This window comes from Camellia sinensis, chromosome 2, assembly GCF_055761805.1.
Source record: "Camellia sinensis isolate YWXY chromosome 2, ASM5576180v1, whole genome shotgun sequence".
Taxonomy (NCBI): Eukaryota; Viridiplantae; Streptophyta; class Magnoliopsida; order Ericales; family Theaceae; genus Camellia; species Camellia sinensis.
Genome location: NC_138962.1, coordinates 40,436,047 through 40,456,163, shown reverse-complemented (window position 1 = coordinate 40,456,163; position 20,117 = coordinate 40,436,047). Strand labels below are relative to the sequence as shown.

General features: G+C 43.2%; 1 pseudogene; it reads right to left on the bottom strand.

Moving 5' to 3' along the window:
- Nucleotides 1-14,562: 14,562 nt before the first annotated feature.
- LOC145813219 (putative disease resistance protein At5g63020) lies at nt 14,563-19,483 on the bottom strand (annotated as a pseudogene).
- Nucleotides 19,484-20,117: the final 634 nt, after the last annotated feature.

Here is a 20,117-nt window from a genome sequence, read left to right as displayed (position 1 = left end):
ATTCCTAGAAAGGGTTCAAAAGGGTCAAATGGAAATAGTGGCCGGCCATGAACTTTTAGGGTCCTCCCATGTGTGTACAACACAAATATGTGGTTTGGGTTTGAAGAAAGTGGCCCCAAGGTGTTCAACATTGGCTCGGAAGCGAGAAAAACGGGTGTCGGAGGGCGAAAATGGAATATAACTGGTTGCCAAGATAATTGCTGGCCTCCCACCCTCCAGTGACCTTGCTGGTGATAAAACAGGGGTACCTGCCAAAAATGAACGAAAATCGATGCAAAACGAATGCTCGGGGGCCAAAACACGCAGTTCGGGGCCCCGAAAATGGGCTGCCAAGCACCAAAAGTGGCGTTCGGCGACGAAGTGGGTTTCTCTGACCCCAGTGTCCCTCAAAAGGGAGCAAATAAGATGTATGCCAAAATTTAGAGCAAACGGAGATGGTTAAGCGGTCCCGAACCGAGGCACACGGCCAATGGTTCCGAAAAATCGGAAGCCGGGCTCCGAAATGGGCAAAATGGCCTATGGCCACAAAATGTAGCCCACGGCCACTAAGAGATGGTCTACAGGACCTCTCCTTCCCCTCAGGAAAAGAAACAGAGAAAACCGAGCCTGGTTCGCAAATCGAGGTAAGGCACAGAAGAGGGTTCGGAAGTCCGGAGGCAGGGCTCACGGCCAAGACTCTGAAACTTCTGAACGAGCACGATATGCAACATCACCAAGCGCTCAATCGGTGACGTCTGAGTCTTAAGGTCGGTCAAAAATGGGGTGTCTACAGTTGCCCCTCTTTGACAGAACTCGGAAGTCATAAGAATGACGGGAGTGAATGTCAAAACCCAGAGACGACCCATTTTTGACAAGGCCGAAGACTTAGACAAACATACAAAATAAACAGAGATGTGCCCGCAGGCATGCCCGCAGGCAAAGGGGGCAAAATGCAAATGATAACGCAAAAAGCCGAACATAACTTATGATCATGCAAATGCAACAAGCCGTTATGAAGCAAGTAGATGCAACAATTTTAAGCAAGAATGCAAAGCAACAACTACATTTCATGCAGTTAAGAATGCGGAGAATTGTTCAATTCTCGTCGCGTCTCACACGGAGAGGATACGATACCTGTGCGATTCGTCTGGTCGCACCAGCTTCAAATGAACCGTACATACAACATCGTGCCTGATGGTGCTGGGGATCTCTCGCTTCTTCTTGGTTGAACCACAGGTACTACTTTTCTCCCTGACTATGGTCGAAGCTTTCCCTATTCTCCAACGGGGTGACAGACTAGGTTGGTTCAGTATCCAGAATTGAGGTGCATACACGCTATCTCAACCTATGGGGCTTCCATACAGATTTCAAGCCGAGGACACGCCTCTGGGTATTTAAACCAGACTTTAGTCTCGGAAATCCCGAACCTTTGCGTTCTAGGCATGAGCCATTCGAACTCTAGTTTCCACCGTCTCAGTTGGTCTCCTAGGAACTCACCGCGAACACAGGCAGGTGGCTATACCAGACCACCGGAAGTCGTTCGGGCACGACAAACACCAAAGGAATTGCACCTTTAGAGGATTTAAGGTCTCTTAGACCGGGGAGTGCACAAGACAGTGCGATGCAGAGTAAGGTGCGCAAGATAGCGCGAGGAGATGCATGCACAATGCAAGACTTAGCACACAGCTTACGACATAGCATTCTATTCAATTGGCACACGGCTCACAACACAACACTTTGTTTAGTCTGGGCACACAGCTCTTTCGGGTGCACAGCTCATTTTTGGGCACACAGCTCATTTCTGGGGCACACAGCTCATTTCGATTTGCATTTTTGAACACACAGCTCAAGTACTTAAATTTCTGAACACGCAGCTCATACTCTTTGTCGTGATCACGCAGCCCACACTGATCGAGAGTTGAACATGAAGCCCAAACATTGATTTTCTGAACAAACAGTCCAAATTGATGGTGAACACACAGCCCACGCTGATTGAGAGTAGAACACGCAGCCCAAACTCTGATTTTCCGAACACGCAGCTCGAATTAAAGGTGAACACGCAGCCCACACTGATTGAAAGTTGAACACGCAGCCCAAACTTTTGAATTTTCTGAACACACAGCCCAGATTGGTGGTGAACACACAACACACCCTGATTGAAAGTTGAGCACGCAGCCCAAACTTTTGAATTTTCTGAACACACAGCCCAGATTGAAGGTGAACACGCAACCCACTCTGATTGAAAGTTGAACACACAGCCCAAACTTTTGATTTTCCGAACACGCAGCTCGAATTGAAGGTGAACACGCAGCCCACTCTGATTGAAAGTTGAACACGCAGCCCAAACTTTTGATTTTCCGAACACGCAGCTCGAATTGAAGGTGAACACGCAGCCCAAGCTTTTGAATTTTCTGAACACGCAGCCCAGATTGAAGGTGAACACGCAGCCCACTCTGATTGAAAGTTGAACACGCAGCCCAAACTTTTTATTTTCCGAACACGCAGCTCGAATTGAAGGTGAACACGCAGCCCACTCTGATTGAAAGTTGAACACGCAGCCCAAGCTTTTGAATTTTCTGAACACGCAACCCAGATTGAAGGTGAACACGCAGCCCACTCTGATTGAAAGTTGAACACGCAGCCCAAACTTTTGAATTTTCCGAACACGCAGCCCAGATTGAAGGTGAACACGCAGCCCACTCTGATTGAAAGTTGAACACGCAGCCCAAGCTTTTGAATTTTCTGAACACGCAGCCCAGATTGAAGGTGAACACGCAGCCCACACTGATTGAAAGTTGAACACGCAGCCCAAGCTTTTGAATTTTCTGAACACGCAGCCCAGATTGAAGGTGAACACGCAGCCCACTCTGATTGAAAGTTGAACACGCAGCCCAAACTTTTGATTTTCCGAACACGCAGCTCGAATTAAAGGTGAACACGCAGCCCACTCTGATTGAAAGTTGAACACGCAGCTCGAATTGAAGGTGAACACGCAGCCCACTCTGATTGAAAGTTGAACACGCAGCCCAAGCTTTTGAATTTTCTGAACACGCAGCCCAGATTGAAGGTGAACACGCAGCCCACTCTGATTGAAAGTTGAACACGCAGCCCAAACTTTTGAATTTTCCGAACACGCAGCTCGAATTGAAGGTGAACACGCAGCCCACTCTGATTGAAAGTTGAACACGCAGCCCAAGCTTTTGAATTTTCTGAACACGCAGCCCAGATTGAAGGTGAACACGCAGCCCACTCTGATTGAAAGTTGAACACGCAGCCTAAACTTTTGATTTTCCGAACACGCAGCCCACTCTGATTGAAAGTTAAACACGCAGCCCAAACTTTTGAATTTTCCGAACACGCAGCTCGAATTGAAGGTGAACACGCAGCCCACTCTGATTGAAAATTGAACACGCAGCCCAAGCTTTTGAATTTTCTGAACACGCAGCCCAGATTGAAGGTGAACACGCAGCCCACTCTGATTGAAAGTTGAACACGCAGCCCAAGCTTTTGAATTTTCTAAACACGCAGCCCAGATTGAAGGTGAACACGCAGTCCACTCTGATTGAAAGTTGAACACGCAGCCCAAACTTTTGATTTTCCGAACACCCAGCTCGAATTGAAGGTGAACACGCAGCCCACTCTGATTGAAAGTTGAACACACAGCCCAAACTTTTGATTTTCCGAACACGCAGCTCGAATTGAAGGTGAACACGCAGCCCACTCTGATTGAAAGTTGAACACGCAGCCCAAACTTTTGAATTTTCCGAACACGCAGCTCGAATTTGAAGGTGAACACGCAGCCCACTCTGAACCTACAGGGTGCGATGACGGAACTTGCAAAAGTTGAAACAAACTCAGATGCCCGACATCTTCCTTTTTTCCTTTTGCTTTGAAGTTTGGAACCTATATAGCTTCAGATGGGTTCTGGCTTTACTGTTCCTACACGGGTCGGGTTGAACCCCGCGGCCCTTTTTTAAAAGGACAAAATCTTGTTTTGCACAAATGTGGAGAACGACACGGCACTCTAAGCACAAGACAATTTTTGAAATTAAGAAATGTGTTCTTAACTGGGCATTGAGCCTACGACTGAACACAGCGAAAAAGATTGAACAATGGAAAAGAAAAGGTAAACAACCTAAACGCATCGAGACACACTCGGAACGACTCAAAGCCAGAATCAAGACAAACAAAAACAAGAGACACGACACAGACGTGTTACAAAGACGAGAGACCTCTCAGTACGCGAGGAGCCAGTTTCTTCGGGTATTGTTTCCCACCCTTTCTCAGTTGTGATTCTCACAGCACTCGGCCCTCAAGCTCTGTTTTTGCTGGAAAAGCCCTTTTCCTCACTTTTTCTCTCAGCGCACATCTCTCTATTCTTTAATCTCTCATTTTTTTTTTAATCCCTCCCCTGGGTGGTTGATGGATGAACAGGAAGTTGCGGGCTCACACCCAACATAATCAGCTCGCGGCTATTTCTTTCTGTGACATCTGTCGATGCGCTGGATGAGGGAATGGGGCATCTCGATCCATTCCAATTCGTGTTTCGCACTCGGCTTGATACCTCGCTGCTTGGAGGATGAGAGAGCTTTCAACCCTTTGTTGTTAACTTCAGTTATCCCCTTTTCTGGCGGGTAGAGTGTCCCTTCTTGACAAGTAGAGTGCCCTTCCTGGCAAGTATTTTGACAAAGGGGAAAAGACAGAACACCTAACTCAACTGTGCCCTTAGTTCATTATTTTGACCATTTTTGTTTTAGTTTTCTCCTAAAAAATTTTGACCAAAATGAGAGTTGGATTAACACGCTTGTTCGATTTTCTGATTTAAAATCATGCAAGTTAGGTTGTGAGCACTGAAAATTTTCCTCTTTTGGGTCCAAGAAATGGTCCAGCTTTAAAAAAATGGAATACTTTTCGAGAAGATTAGTCAACCTTAGTAAAAATTCTCAAAAACTATTTTTGCAAATGACCACTGTTCAACGAGTACGAAACCTACTCTCGAGATGCACAACCTCGGATTCGAAGGAAAATTGCCCTTTGCTTGAGAGGAACTCCATGGCAACGGAAAGTTGCCCCTTGTTTGAACGGCGCCACGGCGCATTGAATGGCGACGGGAAGTTGCCCCTTGTCTGAATGGCCCCGCAGCACATCGAATGGCAACGGAAAGTTGCCCCTTGTTTGGATGGCATCGCAGTGCATTGTAGGCAGTCCTCAGAGCGACGAACACAACCAAACTCTCAGATATAGAGAAAGCGAAGATGATCAGAACCATTGCATGGACACAATCAAATTGTTTTACGGCTGGACTTCAGAATGAAGTTGCCTACGTATCCCAAAGATGGGAATCAAGCCTCACGTAGTTCGGGGTTAAGGTACACTCGGGTATTAACCTCTCCTTTTTAGGTTCTAACTTTTGCCAAGGCGCCCGTTACGGGTTTTCGACCTTGCGAGCTTTGTTCTTCTTTTCTTTTCAATTCTTTTCATTTCTTTTCTTTTTTGATTTTCTTTTTTTTGTTCTTTTCTTTGCATCTTTCTTTTTTGTTCTCTTTTTTTCTTTTCTTTTGCATTTTTTTGTTTCTTCTTTTTTTTGTATTTTTCTCTTGCTCTAACTTTTGCCTGGGTCGTCTTTCCGGGTTTTCGGCCTAGCGAGCCTCTCAAGGGTAAAAGTGTAGCTTTGTCCATGTCAAATGGTTTTGAGATCCTGAAGTCATCTGAATCCAGGAGAATGGCTGCTGTTTTGCTTTGTAAGCTTCTTCTGATGAGATCTGATCTTCTTGACCTGACTTTCCTGGCCTCTTGTTCGAGGGCTGCTTCAAATCCGGCCACACAGGCCTCACATCATAGTTGACCGTTGAACCTTCTGAATTCAAGTTCAAGGTTTGGAAGCGAAGGGGTTGAGTCTCGAGGCCGAGAGCGATCCTAGGCTGCACAATCTCAAGAGCGATTCCACACAAGTCTTCGTAAGACCGCGCAAAACATTTTGTTTTTGAAAATTTTTAAGAAAGCGACAAATCGCTCGCGCTAAAGATAGTGTGAAACCAGTCTGGATCAAGCCAGGGTCCTTCTCAGTACTCACGCTAACAAGCATGATTTCATTCATTAAGGGCTTAGCACGCCTCTCTTTCTCTCAAATGATCAAAGTTTTGCAAATCCCGAGGAATTCCTTCCTCTTTGTTTTCACCGCAGTGTTCAAAAAGTTTTGAAAAACTTAGGTCAATGCAATAATTTCAAGGCATAAGAGAGCAGGTGGAATGCACTGTCATTTCATTCAGATTCCGTCACAACTAGCACATGGCAGAAGCGAACACAGAAGTGCAAAAATTACTGCTGTTTCATTCAAATCTTTTGGTGTTACTGGCTCCCTGGCAGAAACAGACTCAAAACAAAACGAAAAGACAAACAAAATGGTGATGCCCGAGGTAACACCCCCGGAATCACCCGACCTTTGTACAACAGGACTGACTCGATGCAACAAGACAAACCCTTAATCAAGAAGACTGACTCGAGACAATGAGACAGACTTAAAACAAAACTACAGAACTAACTCAACACCCAAGTCAGAAACTACAAAACTAGCATTCGCAAATGCTCAAAATAGTGCGTGCTATACGCCACATCCGAGGTGAACCGCGCGCCGCCCGCAGGTGGTCCAACCCCTGATCACATACTTGCATTATCCTCGAAATCCACCAACCTGGTGGTGACAGACTTTGTCGAGCTTGGAGGGAGGATGACTTCATTGTCAATCAAATCTTGCACTTCGTGGCGAAGACGGAAGCAATTGTCGGTGCTGTGACCGGTTTGCTGATGGTATGCACAGTACTGGGTACCATCTTGCTTAGCTGGAAGAGGACTCGGGAGAGGCCGAGGCTCGAGGGGTTTGAGATGCCCTTTTTTTGACGAGGATTTGAAGGGCCTTAGAAAAAGGCATATAGAGGGCATGGAAGACTCTGCGACCTCGGGGCGGATGGTTCGAGGCTTGCTGACTTTTGCTGGACGCACTCGAAAAAGGGTCGGCAGGTGCTGCCTTGGCTCTCTGATCTTTTCTAGGTGCAGGGTTAGGATTGGAAGGAACTGTTCTGGCACGACGGTCCCCATCTTGACTTTCCCTCTAGCTTAAACTGCTCTCGGCCTGAGTGGGGAAGATGTCATCTACAGTTTTTACAGCAACAGCGAACACCTGCTGTTTATTCAATCCTCCGGCTTTCAAAGCCTCAACAGCCCACAGGAGTTGTTCGTAGGGATCGGTGTCCACCTTCATCTTGTTCTTACCACTCGCCTCGGCTTGGTAGAAGGTTTGAGTTGCCACATCAGAGCGGAGCCCCGTTGTTGTTGACATGCCATTACCGGAACTTGGGATGGCTTCAGGTTGGCTAAGTTCGATTACAATTCGTCCCAGTAGTGGGGGCTCCTGCGGTATGAAATTTCCAGCATACGATGCGTTTGACGGCGGAACCGACATTCTGCAGGCTAGATCTGCCATGGATCTTTGAAGGTCACCAATCATTCCCATCAACTCGAATGTGGTGGGCTCACGGGTTGGAAATAACTAGGGTTCCCAGATCGGATGTGCGGCAGGTGACCTAGGTGGGTGTGGCATTTCACCATCGGTATAACCTTGCAATGTGATTCCTTGGTCCAATGCGGCTGCCATAACCACAATTTCTTTCGAATTTTGCGCCATCACGAGTTTTGCTGAACTGAACAGATGTGATGTGACTGGTGACTGACGGATCAGATGGACCGGGTTGGTGACTAATGAATCTAAAGAACCGGTGAGCCTTTTCCTGTCTTGCCTCAACAAAGGGGAACACTGGTTGCTCTGAACCGAGTCTTTGAACTGAAAGAGAAAATATGCAGCATCTCAGCCCAATCCTACCAATACAGACATGAATACAACTGAATAACTGCATTCGACCACTGATCACTGTTCCCAAAATTACTGTCCCCAAAACTGAACCTGATACCCGCAGATATAACTGATTTTCGAAAATACTGAACTGGTGCCCGTAAGCCTAATATCCAAAATACTGAACTGGCGCCCGTAAGCCTAATGCCCAAACTTGCAAACTGATGCATGCATTCCTGTAGAGACGCACTCTAAAGCACATAACAGATAAGTGAGAGCCAAAACACCCCTATGTTGGGGTAGGGTTTCCCTGTCCTATTTTGTCAGGAGCTAGGGTTTCACTACGCACACAGCGGTTTCAAACAACCTATAAACGGGTAAGCAACCTGTCCTAGTTTGGAATGGTCACTATGGATCCGAATATGCACTAGGTCGAATGGTCAAAGAGGGTGCCCCGGTGAAACCGGGGTTTGTGTTCCCATACTAGCAGAGCCCACAACCGGTCAGCCTTATGGTCATGCCTTGACAAGACAAGCCTCCGGCAAACCGTTCAGGAATAGCAGATGGCAAACACGGTGTCCTAGGCGCACCAATGCAAATGCAATGCAAAGAAACACACAAGTGTAGTCAAAAACAGATATCATGAGTTCGAGTCAAGTTCTCTAAATTCCCCACCAGAGTCGCCAGAAACTGTAGACGTCCCCGAACGCCCCCGGAGGAACAAGCTCCCGTTCCATCCATTTTGGGGTCACTACGGCTCAGGACTCTCCAAATTGTCACGGTTCTAAGTCTGAACCAAAGAGTCCAAATCCGGCAAATTGTTTTGAGAAAACAGTTTTTGAAAGAAGTGCCAAACATGGACTGCTTTGCCAGATACAGAGTCGCCACCTAAATGTTTTTTAATGGGAAATTTAGAAAACCCTGACTCGGTGCCAAAGGCCACGTGTCCGTCATCACCAAAGTTGCCTCGGCTCGGGAACTTGGGTACGATTGGGGAAGGTCACTTCGTGAGCACCCCCGCTCGCCCGATCAAAGATCGGCCTCTACTAACTATGATATCTATTTTTGAAAACTTTGTGTGTCCTTATTCCGGTTATTAGCCTAGGTTACTATGTGATGCACACAGCATATAAGTATAGACCGGGTCACTTGAACTGGGACAAAACATTTCATGTTTGCGTTTTTGAAAGATGGTTTGCTACTCGCAAGTAGGCTTAAAACATACAGTTGATGATTTATCCCAATCCAAATAACCCAACCTTCACCCACAGGCATTCAGGCAGTTATATCACATAAGCAAATAGCCTCATGGCAAGCATGCTATCATGGCATTCACTCACACGCATGCAAGGATGCTAAAGCATAAAGCTTACCGAGTACTCCAAGCCAAAATAGAAACTTCATTAGAAATCCATGCATGAATCGTAAGTATACAGAAATGCCTAATGCAATACATGCAAAAATGCAACTATAGCAGGCTCGGCTATTCTAAACATGGCATATGAAATGCTACAGCTAACATGTATTCAATTTTGGAATTGAAAATACAATGCAGTTAGTACGATGCGCCGAGCCCGGTGCATGCAAAACAGATGAATGAATGCAAACATGCTATCACACTGTATGCCAATTAAAATATGCTTTAATCTAACCATCAAAAGCGGATAAATAAAAGGGAGAAAGATGTGGGGTTGGAAGACATACAACACACACACGCACACTTATTACAGTTGTGCCCTCGCGCAGAGGGTCCGAATAAATAATACAGTCCCGAATAAAAGAATATTACAGTCCAAATAATATACAAGTTCCTAATTAATTAACAAATTAACTAAGAAAACTGTAAAACTGGCGTGCAAGCCAGGGACTGCCTTGCGCGGAAATCCACTGGGATGCCCCGATTAGCCTCTGTTTTGTGATTTTTCTTGGAAAGCGCGCCAAACTCCGGAAGTTTGCTGATTCTTCATTTGCTGCAACAGAGAGCAGGAAAGGGGCATGGCAATGTATTTTCACAGATATATGCATGCCTCGATCCTCGTGCCACCAATCACGCATATCGATGCATGATGACAGAGGATTCGAAATGTGCAACTCAATATAGAATGAATGCACGTGTAAACACAACAAGAACCTAACTCCATCATGGGTAATCCGGAGTGTCGGTGACTGGGAATTGAGACACGTTCCGTCACTCGGAGTACGAAACGCACCTCGTTTCCCGCGCCCGGGCTAACTCCTATTCCGAACACGATGCAATATGCATGACATGCATGAATGCAACTAAGATACAGCCTAGCATGCTCAATGCTATGAAAATGAGATGCCTTGAAATGCATGCACACGGGCACGCAAACCGAGAAAATGACATATGAAATGCAATGGCATGGAAATGGCATATAGAATGCAACATGGACTTATACTAACATGAGAGAGCCTCAGCTACACTCACATAAGAGGCCGATGAATGAAAATGAAGTGCCTCGAAATGCGTGCACACGGGCACGCAAACCAAGGCAATGGCATACACAATGCAATATGGCTAAAATGGCATATAGAATGCAACATGGACTTATACTAATATGAGAGAGCCTCAGCCACACTCACATAAGAAGCCGATGGATGAAAATGAAGTGCCTCGAAATGCGTGCACACAGGTACGCAAACCGAGGCAATGGCATACGCAATGCAATATGGCTAAAATGGCATATAGAATGCAACATGGACTTATACTAACATGAGAGAGCCTCAGCCACACTCACATAAGAGGCCGATGGATGAAAATGAAGTGCCTCGAAATGCGTGCACACGGGCACGCAAATCAAGGCAATGGCATACGCAATGCAATATGGCTAAAATGGCATATAAACGTGCTAATGGAATTTAAGCACTGAAATGTGGGGGAAAACAGCCCCGAAATGAGGCGAAAACACACCCGATGCATGGAATCTCTCCCGAAATTCAAAATTAGGTACATGAAATGACTTACAGCTATACAAAGCATGCATAATTGGTACATGGAATGAAAATACAGAAGCAAGACAGCCCCAAAATAAGCATTTTACCAGTACAAATCATGGCCAAACAGCAAGCATAGATAGGGCAACAATGGCATGCAAAAATGGCCCTAAACATGAGGTTGTGAAGCAACTCACAGCTGCTGCCCCCAAACAGGTTAGGGCCCTTCAACAACATTGAAGAGGGACCAAAAATAAGCCACTTTACAGAACTGTAAAAACTCTAAAAACAAACATAGATATGGCTAAGCTCTTATGCAAGAAAAAGGGCCAAAAGGTGGCCAAAGAGGCAAGTGGTATATGCACAGCCCAAACTGAAAAATTACCTTCTACAAAATTGAAGAGGGACCAAAAATAAGAATATTTACAGAACTGTAAAAATCCCAAAACAGTATACAAACATGCTAGAAATGCAATGCAAAATGAGGCTCAAAAAGTGGCTATAACACAAAGTATGCAAAATATTCCACAAACGGCCAATGACCCTTAATGAAACATGTTAATAAGGTCAAAATAAGACTATTTTCAGTACTGTAAAATGACCAAAAACCGAAGCATGATGGGCTGCCAAAGCATGCAAAAATGGGGACCAAAGGGGGGATATAACATGAAGTGGCACATGGAAGTCCCAAACACTGATGAGCCCTTCTTAAATGTTGAAGAGGGGCTCAAAATAAGCCTATTTTTAGTTCTGTAAAACGCCCAAAAATGGAAGCACACTAGGCTAATAAATCATGCAAGAAAATTGACATACAAGGGGATATTGAAGCAAGTGCAATATGGGGGCCTCAAACAGGGTTGAGCCCTTAATGAAACAAGAAAATGAGCTCAAAAAAAAGACCTTTTCAGTTTTGGTAGGAGCTCAAATCAGTAAGCATGTTGGCCAAGAAATTGGTGCAAAAAAGAGCTAGAAAAGAGGGAAAGTGGACTTACCCTTGGAGGCTTGACTTTGGTTGCCTCTTGGCTTGAGTTTGTGGCTCCTTAGGCCTTGGAGAACACCTTCAACCTTCTGGAATGGAGGATGGAAGGGTGGGGGTTGGTGGTGTAGAAGAAATGGTGATGTAGGACTTGGAAGTTTTTGCTTGAAAGAGAGAGATAGGGGGGAATTTGTGTATCAAGGCTTGAAGGCCAATTTTTCTAACCTCTAAAACTAATATTGCCTGCTGGTTATAAGGACCAAAAGGAGGGGGAGCATGGAAGGAAAGGGTGGGGGAAAAGGACCAAGGCTTTCCCCCACAAAATATCCCCCGGATACAGATCTTTTCTGGGGGAAAAAGCTATACAACTGTAAAGTGCAAGTTGCAAGGAACATGGCCGGCCACCTTTTGGGGCTTCAGGTGGCCGGCCGGCCACCCCCCCTAGCCGGCCGGCTAGGGGTCAAAAGGGTCAAGTTCAAATAGTGGCCGGCCACCACAAAAAGGTGGCCTCCCAGGTCCCCTCATCACAACCCTGTGGTTCGAATTTGGAAACTCTAAAACAGGAGAGAGAACAAGCCATTCCTAGAAAGGGTTCAAAAGGGTCAAATGGAAATAGTGGCCGGCCATGAACTTTTAGGGTCCTCCCATGTGTGTACAACACAAATATGTGGTTTGGGTTTGAAGAAAGTGGCCCCAAGGTGTTCAACATTGGCTCGGAAGCGAGAAAAACGGGTGTCGGAGGGCGAAAATGGAATATAACTGGTTGCCAAGATAATTGCTGGCCTCCCACCCTCCAGTGACCTTGCTGGTGATAAAACAGAGGTACCTGCCAAAAATGAACGAAAATCGATGCAAAACGAATGCTCGGGGGCCAAAACACGCAGTTCGGGGCCCCGAAAATGGGCTGCCAAGCACCAAAAGTGGCGTTCGGCCACGAAGTGGGTTTCTCTGACCCCAGTGTCCCTCAAAAGGGAGCAAATAAGATGTATGCCAAAATTTAGATCAAACGGAGATGGTTAAGCGGTCCCGAACCGAGGCACACGGCCAACGGTTCCGAAAAACCAGAAGCCGGGCTCCGAAATGGGCAAAATGGCCTATGGTCACAAAATGTAGCCCACGGCCACTAAGAGATGGTCTACAGGACCTCTCCCTCCCCTCAGGAAAAGAAACAGAGAAAACCGAGCCTGGTTCGCAAACCGAGGTAAGGCACAGAAGAGGGTTCGGAAGTCCGGAGGCAGGCCTCACGGCCAAGACTCTGAAACTTCTGAACGAGCACGATATGCAACATCACCAAGCGCTCAATCGGTGACGTCTGAGTCTTAAGGTCGGTCAAAAATGGGGTGTCTACAACTAGGCCTAAGAATGTCTAGGATGGGATGAGGATGCAAAGATGCATTTTAAAAGCCTTTTCAGAATTTTCAGAAAACAGGGGTCCCGCTCGAGCGTAGGTTTCCCCGCTCGAGCGGACATGCAGACAAAGGTATCCGCTCGAGCGTAGACTTTCCCGCTCGAGCGTTCTATAAAACAGGGCAAAAGTACTGGATAGATGAAAATCACGCTCGATGGGCGCTCGATAGCCGCTCGAGCGTAAGACACAAGGTCCCGCTCGAGCGTCAATTCTTCCGCTCGAGCAGACATCAAAACAGTGTAAAGTGCTGGGAGCACGAATTCCACGCTCGAGCGCCACTTCCCCCGCTCGAGCGGGAGTCCAAAATCTGGAAAACCTAGATTTGAGTCCCAAGTTGAAAACCAAGTTTTAATGCATCAAATTCGATTCCTTTGGGCCCTTTTCCTGGAAAACATTTGTAAATACATAGAATAACATGATTCAAAGCTCAATTGTAAAAACAAAGCCCAAAAGGAAGATCAATTCAACTCAATTTGAAACCAAATTTTCATGAACATGAAGAACATGCAAGCATGCATGAATTTAACCAATTCAAAGCTTCCAACACTTGCTCTAATGAGCCAATATTTTCAAAAACATGATGATTTCATGAACCTTAGCTAAAACTTGGGCATGCATGTAACAATTTTTCATGAAATCAACTCAAACATCAACAATACAAACATGCATGCATGGAATGAGCTTCAATTCAACATTATAAGGCTCAATCTAGGCTTAGATCACTAAGGACATAAGAACCATGCCAGAACAAGCTTAAACACAACAATGAGAGGTTGAATTCCCTTACCTAAGTCTTTAATTATGAGACTATAAGCTCAAGTTTGCAAATTACTCTTCAATTCCTTCAATTACCAAGCAAAACTCAAAATGGAACTTAATTTCTCTCACTCTCTCCCTCTCTTCTCTCTTGGTCGGCTAAGGGTCTCAAATGAGATGAACAAAATGATTCCAAGATGAAATAAACCAAGCCTCAAAATGTTTAGGTAGTGGCCACTCACAATGGCATTAAGGTAAATAAGTCAAACTATGTAATTTAGCTTATTTTAATCTAATTTAATCATACCAAATCACATTTTAAATAATTATGCCATAAATTCACATAAATCCTAATGATCATAAAACATCAATCGATTTCTGGTTCGGCCACCGATAAGGCCTTCAATTTGCAGTTTAAACATAAATACACAAATAGATAATCAAACAGGCAACAGATAGATATACAATTAAACAGATATACTCAGTCAATTCAGTTCCAGATTTCAGTCAGTCTGGTCAGTATTTCAGTCAGTTCAATTACCAATCATAATCAGTCTCAGTTTAGCAGTAATCAGTGGTTACTCGGTAAACAGTGGTGAGGGTTATTACACTACATAACTTCCAGCAAGGAAATGTCTGTAGACTGTTATTCTAGGAGAGGTCGAGATTTCTGAGGTTAACCAATTATTCTATACCTTGGGGTACTTCTTCTATCTGACTTCTTTTCAGTTTTAACTCTTTCAATGCCTTTAGTTTCTCTAGTAACGGCACATACTTCAGTCTTACACAGTCCTTCAGTAACAATGTATGCAAATTCACCAACTTGGAGATAGAATATGGCATAGACTCTATGTAGGTGCCGGACAAATCCAATACATTGAGATGATGCATATGCGCAAAAAAAGAATTTGGAATTCGTAATAATGGGTTATATCCAAGTAACAAGGTGGTGAGCCGAGGGCAAATGGGGGGTCTAAAAGGAAGTTCTTCTATCTTGTTGTACATTAAGGAAACCCTCTCAAGATCCTCAGACCAATCTTCGTATGCTACTCCTCCTAATCCCTCACCAGCTTTTGCCATGAATCAAGGACTAGTTGATGTTATTTTGAGAGCCATATCTCTTATCAAATCATGCAACCTCACGAATTCTTCCTTATGTATGTTGGTATGACTCTCCAACAAGCAAGTATTTATGAGTTTATTTAATATAGCGTGACCTTTGTCAAACATTGCTTCTATACTGTTCATCTCAACCATTAGTCCCTTGGCAATCCAATATTCTATCAGCTCTTCCCTAGGGATGATATTGTCTTCTGGATACAATGCACAATACAAGAAACAATGTTGGAGCTTTTCTTCATTTAGGCGACTATAACTAAATTTTAGTCGCTCGAAAATCACACTTTCATTGTCCTTGATCTGTTTTGTTGAACTGGTGTCACGACCCAAACCCGGCCCTATGGGTTTAGCACCGTAACCGGCCAGTAATCCGAGATTACCGAAGGCCTGCAGGACAGTAATACAGTAAAACAGAGTACAGGGCCTGGCGGAAGCCAATACAGTAAATAAACAGTGCCCAATGAGCTGTGACAGTCTGTATGCAAAAAGACTTCTCATACATTTATACATAAACAGTATAGAACAGTATGCACAACATTTACAATCATCCAGACTAGGGACTCAATCCCTGCATATCAGTATGGTAAACATTCAGTCTATACAGAACGGTAAGACAGTACAGAAGGGAAAAATCTAAAACACCCCTAAGCCTTAACGGTTAGGCTCGGAACCTCGCAGTGAGGCACATAGGCTGGCTTGACAAAACTGGAGGAATCCTGACGCTCCTAGCCGCGGTCTGGTGCCTGTACACCTACATATATATATGAGCAGTGAGCTAAAGCCCAGTGAATAACATAATGCGTAAAGAGGTTAAGAATGAATGTCCTTACAGTATGAAAACAGTTCATTTCAATCAGTCATTCAGTTGTTCAGTACAGTAAACAGTCATATGTGGTACATCCGTTAGCATAACAGTAAACAGTAGGTCTAGAAGACCGAACAGTAATGATGGCCATCAGTCAGTAAACAGTAGTGGTTCCAACAAGGGAATCGACAGAGATCTCTGTAACAGTAACAGTAACAGTAGGTGCTAAGGATGCCACAATACAATTCAGAATATAGGACATACATTCATTCAGTTAACAGTAATCAGTTCAGAAACAGTACAGTTCGGTTGTTCAGAAAATAATCATTTGTAAACATATCTTTACACAATCGTTACTCACAGAGTTTGGGCTACAGTATGCTAGAGCGTGTCTCCCCAGTCGCCAACCCTACACAGTTAACAGATTGAACACACACTAAGCTACACAGTTGGGAAATATCATAACTTAATCCCTAATGCCTCGGTGTGTTCTACATCTATATCCTCAACAAGATGTCTTAAACTAGGCCTAGGAATGCCTAGAATGGGATGAGGATGCAAAGATGCACATGTAAAAGCATTTTCAGAATTTTCAGAAAAACAGAGTCCCGCTCGAGCGTAAACTTTCCTGCTCGAGCGTACTGTAAAAGTACTGGATGGGTGAAATCCCCGCTCGACGCCCGCTCGAGCTTGAGACATGACTCCGCTCGAGCACCCAATTCTCCGCTCGAGCGGACTGTAAAACAGTGCAAGATGCTGGATGCTCGGATTCCACGCTCGAGCGGCACTTCCCCCGCTCGAGCGGAAGTGCAAAATCTGGAAAACCCAGATTGCACCTCCAAGCCAAAAACCAAGTTCAAAAGCATCAAAACCAATCCTCTTGGGCCCATTTTCTGGAAAACATTTATAAACACATAGAATAACATGTTTCAAAGCTCAATTTTAAGAAATCAAAGCCCAAGGGTGTTTAATTCAAACTCCATTTAAACCATTTTTCAAGCACAAGATGAACATGCAAACATGCATGAATTCAAACCATTTCAAAGCTTCGATTTGATGCTCTAAGGAGCCAATTCTTTTCAAAACATGATGAAATCATGGACTACACTCAAGACATGAACATGCATGTAACATTTTGCCATGAAAACAACTCAAAATCCAACAATACTACCATGCATGCAAAGATTGGGCTTCAATTCACCATTAATGAACCAATTCATGACTTAGCTCTACAATTGGACATGAACCATGCATGAATCAACTTAAACACAAGTCAAAAGGATGAAATTCATACCTAGGTTCCTTGAATGCAAGTCTAGAGGTTCAAATTAACAATCCACACTTCAATCTTCAAGCAATTCTACCAATGAACTCAAGATCCACTCAATTCTCTCTCACTCTCTATCTTGGTCGGTTGAGTCTAAGGAATGAGCTGATGGAATGTGTATGAATGAGTGTAATGAGGCTCAAAGATGATTCAAGTAGTGGGCCACTTAAGTGGCATTAAGGTAATTAAGCCTGACTCTTTAATTAGCTTATTTTAATCTAATCTAATCATACCTAATCAATTTTCAAATAAATATACCATAAAATCACATTAATTATGACGATCGTAAAACACCAATCGGTTTCTAATTCGGCCGCCGATAAGGCCTTCAATTAGCAGTTTAAACGCTCAAACATGAACAGATAAAATAAACAATCAACAGATAGAATGCAATTCAAACGTACATACTCAGTCAATTCAGTTCCAGTTTTTAGTCAGTCAGTTCAGTATTTTAATCAGTTCAATTATCAGTCATAATCAGTTCAGTTTCACGGTAATCAACGTTTATCGGTAAGCAGTGGTGAGGGTCATTACAACTGGTCAATTCATTTAATGCATTTCTCCACCCACGAATGTCATTTACTCCCCTCATACTGTCAGCTATAGTAGTGATTGCAAGAGACAGACGTGCACATTCTTTGGCAACTTTTGTTGCAATTTCTTTCACTTTTGGAGTAAGAACTGTCTGATGTTCTTCAACCTTGCTCATAAATAGATTCAGTGCTTCATCTTCCGTGAGAAGCTCTACTTTGAGAGCTCTGCACTTCATCTTCCTACACACTTCTAACGATTGTGTAGTTAACACTAGTTTGCATTCATTAGATATGGATGGCTTTGGAATACCGCCTTATCTAGAGGAAATGTTTTCCACAGATCATCTAAGATGAGCACATAGCTCTTCTTTTCGAAAAGCATTGTATACAATTCTGATGCTCTTTTTGTTTCATCCCCATAACTCGACAAATCAAGATTCAGTGCCTTGGCTATCTGCCTCTGTAGATTTCTAATATTGAATGCTTTAGATACTGTGACCCAAATAACATCATCAAAGTTACAAGCTTCATTCAAGAGTTCATTGTTAATGTGATGCATGATGGTTGTTTTACCAATTCCCCCCATTCCAAAAATGCCAATCCTTCTAACCTCATCATCCATCAAGTATTTCCATACATTCTCCATGTTCCTTGCACTTGTGTTTTCACAAAAAGATCCCATTGTTGGTATGAACAGTCCACTAGTTGGAAGTGCTTCAATCAGCAAACCATTAGAAAATTTAACCTTTTCCTGCAGTTCTGCCACCTCTTGAATCTTCTCTACAACAAGCTTTCCCAATTGTACACGTGAGAAAACGTTCTTCCATCCTACTACTTCTTGCTCTTGTCTTTGCAAAGTTCGCATATCACCTCTTGACATTTGCACATCTCCGAGCCAATCTTGAACTACTTTCTTTCTTCTTTTCCCTGATTGCTGCTCTGCACTGCTCAGTTCAGTCTTTATATCATCCTCTTGACTGCTCAAATCCTCTATCTTTCTTTTGAAAATTTTCAAGTTTGCATCAAGGCTGTTGATATATCCAAACCATTTTCCAGTTGCTTCCCCCAAATTTTTCACAATTTCAAAAATTGACACTAAGAATTCCATGGTGTGGTGTGGTTAGTTCCTACAAATATAGAAGTTGCAAAGGATTGTAGTTAAAAGGGAAAAAATCTTGAAGAAAACTTCAATATCAATTGTGACACTACCATTCAAAAGCTATTTGAATTTGATTAAAAACAAAAGCAAGAGAAAGGAAATTATGCTAATATTTGCAAATTGACTTCATATTCACCTCAAAGTCAGTCTTGAATCACTGACAAAAGAATGATTGTACTAAATAAATAATAGTAAAAATGAACCAGCATTTATGTTATTCAAGAATTTTGATCTGATGTTGTTCGTAAATTTAAGGTAGGTGGATGATTTGAAACACAAATATGAATAAGGTCTATAACAGCAATTGGAACTGTATAATACCTAATAAACCCACAAAAACTCTGATTTTATTTTATTCTTGTGTATTGATAATATAGTTATGTTGCTACTTGCAGCATTTCAATGAAGTGAACGAGAATTGGATAACATCTTTCAGGCATTTCCAGCAATATACTAAAAAAATTTTGTAGGACAAATTTTTTTTAGGAACATTTTGCTTTAAAGGAACTTCCACTCCCTACATTGCAAACCATTTCTAGAGCTTGAGTTTTCAGAGATAAAAATAAGTTTCCGAATACAGAACTGAACTTCCCTTGGCCTGTGTTTGGTTGAGGGATTTGAGGAGAAATTTGGAAAGGGAAAGGGAAAATGTATGTGAAATTAGGTAAAATGTAAATATATTATATTCACATTTTTACCAACCTTTTTCCTTTCTCTTTCAAAACCTCTTCCAAAATCCCCTAACCAAACACAGCCTCAGTAATTTGCCTTAAAAAATCACAGAGCAAAACATGAATTGAAACAATTCAATTTTTTAACAAAAAGTAAAAAAAACAAGTTACATAGAGAGAGCTCATGTCTCAACTGAAACTTGAACTCCTACACCTCTCCATTGTATGAGAAAGATGGCATAAATGACTTCCAAACAAAAGAAGAATAAAAGCTTACAGTTGAATTCTCTAGCTTGGTAATACATACAATACAATGTTTTACTTCTTAGTTTGGAATATTGAAGGAAGATAAATTGCTTTCCATTTTATGAATTAGATCACAACTGTGGACATGTACATAAATGGTCCTCTGTCTACTCAACAAAAATAAATAAATAAATCAATCAAAATCGCAACTGTGGACATGTATCAATACAAGCTTGGCTCAACAAAAAAAAAGAAAAAAAAAAGCCAAGATTGAGGGCCAACTTCAAATAATAGCAAAAGAAAACTGAAGCTTAGTAATCCCAGAAAAAGTCACCTT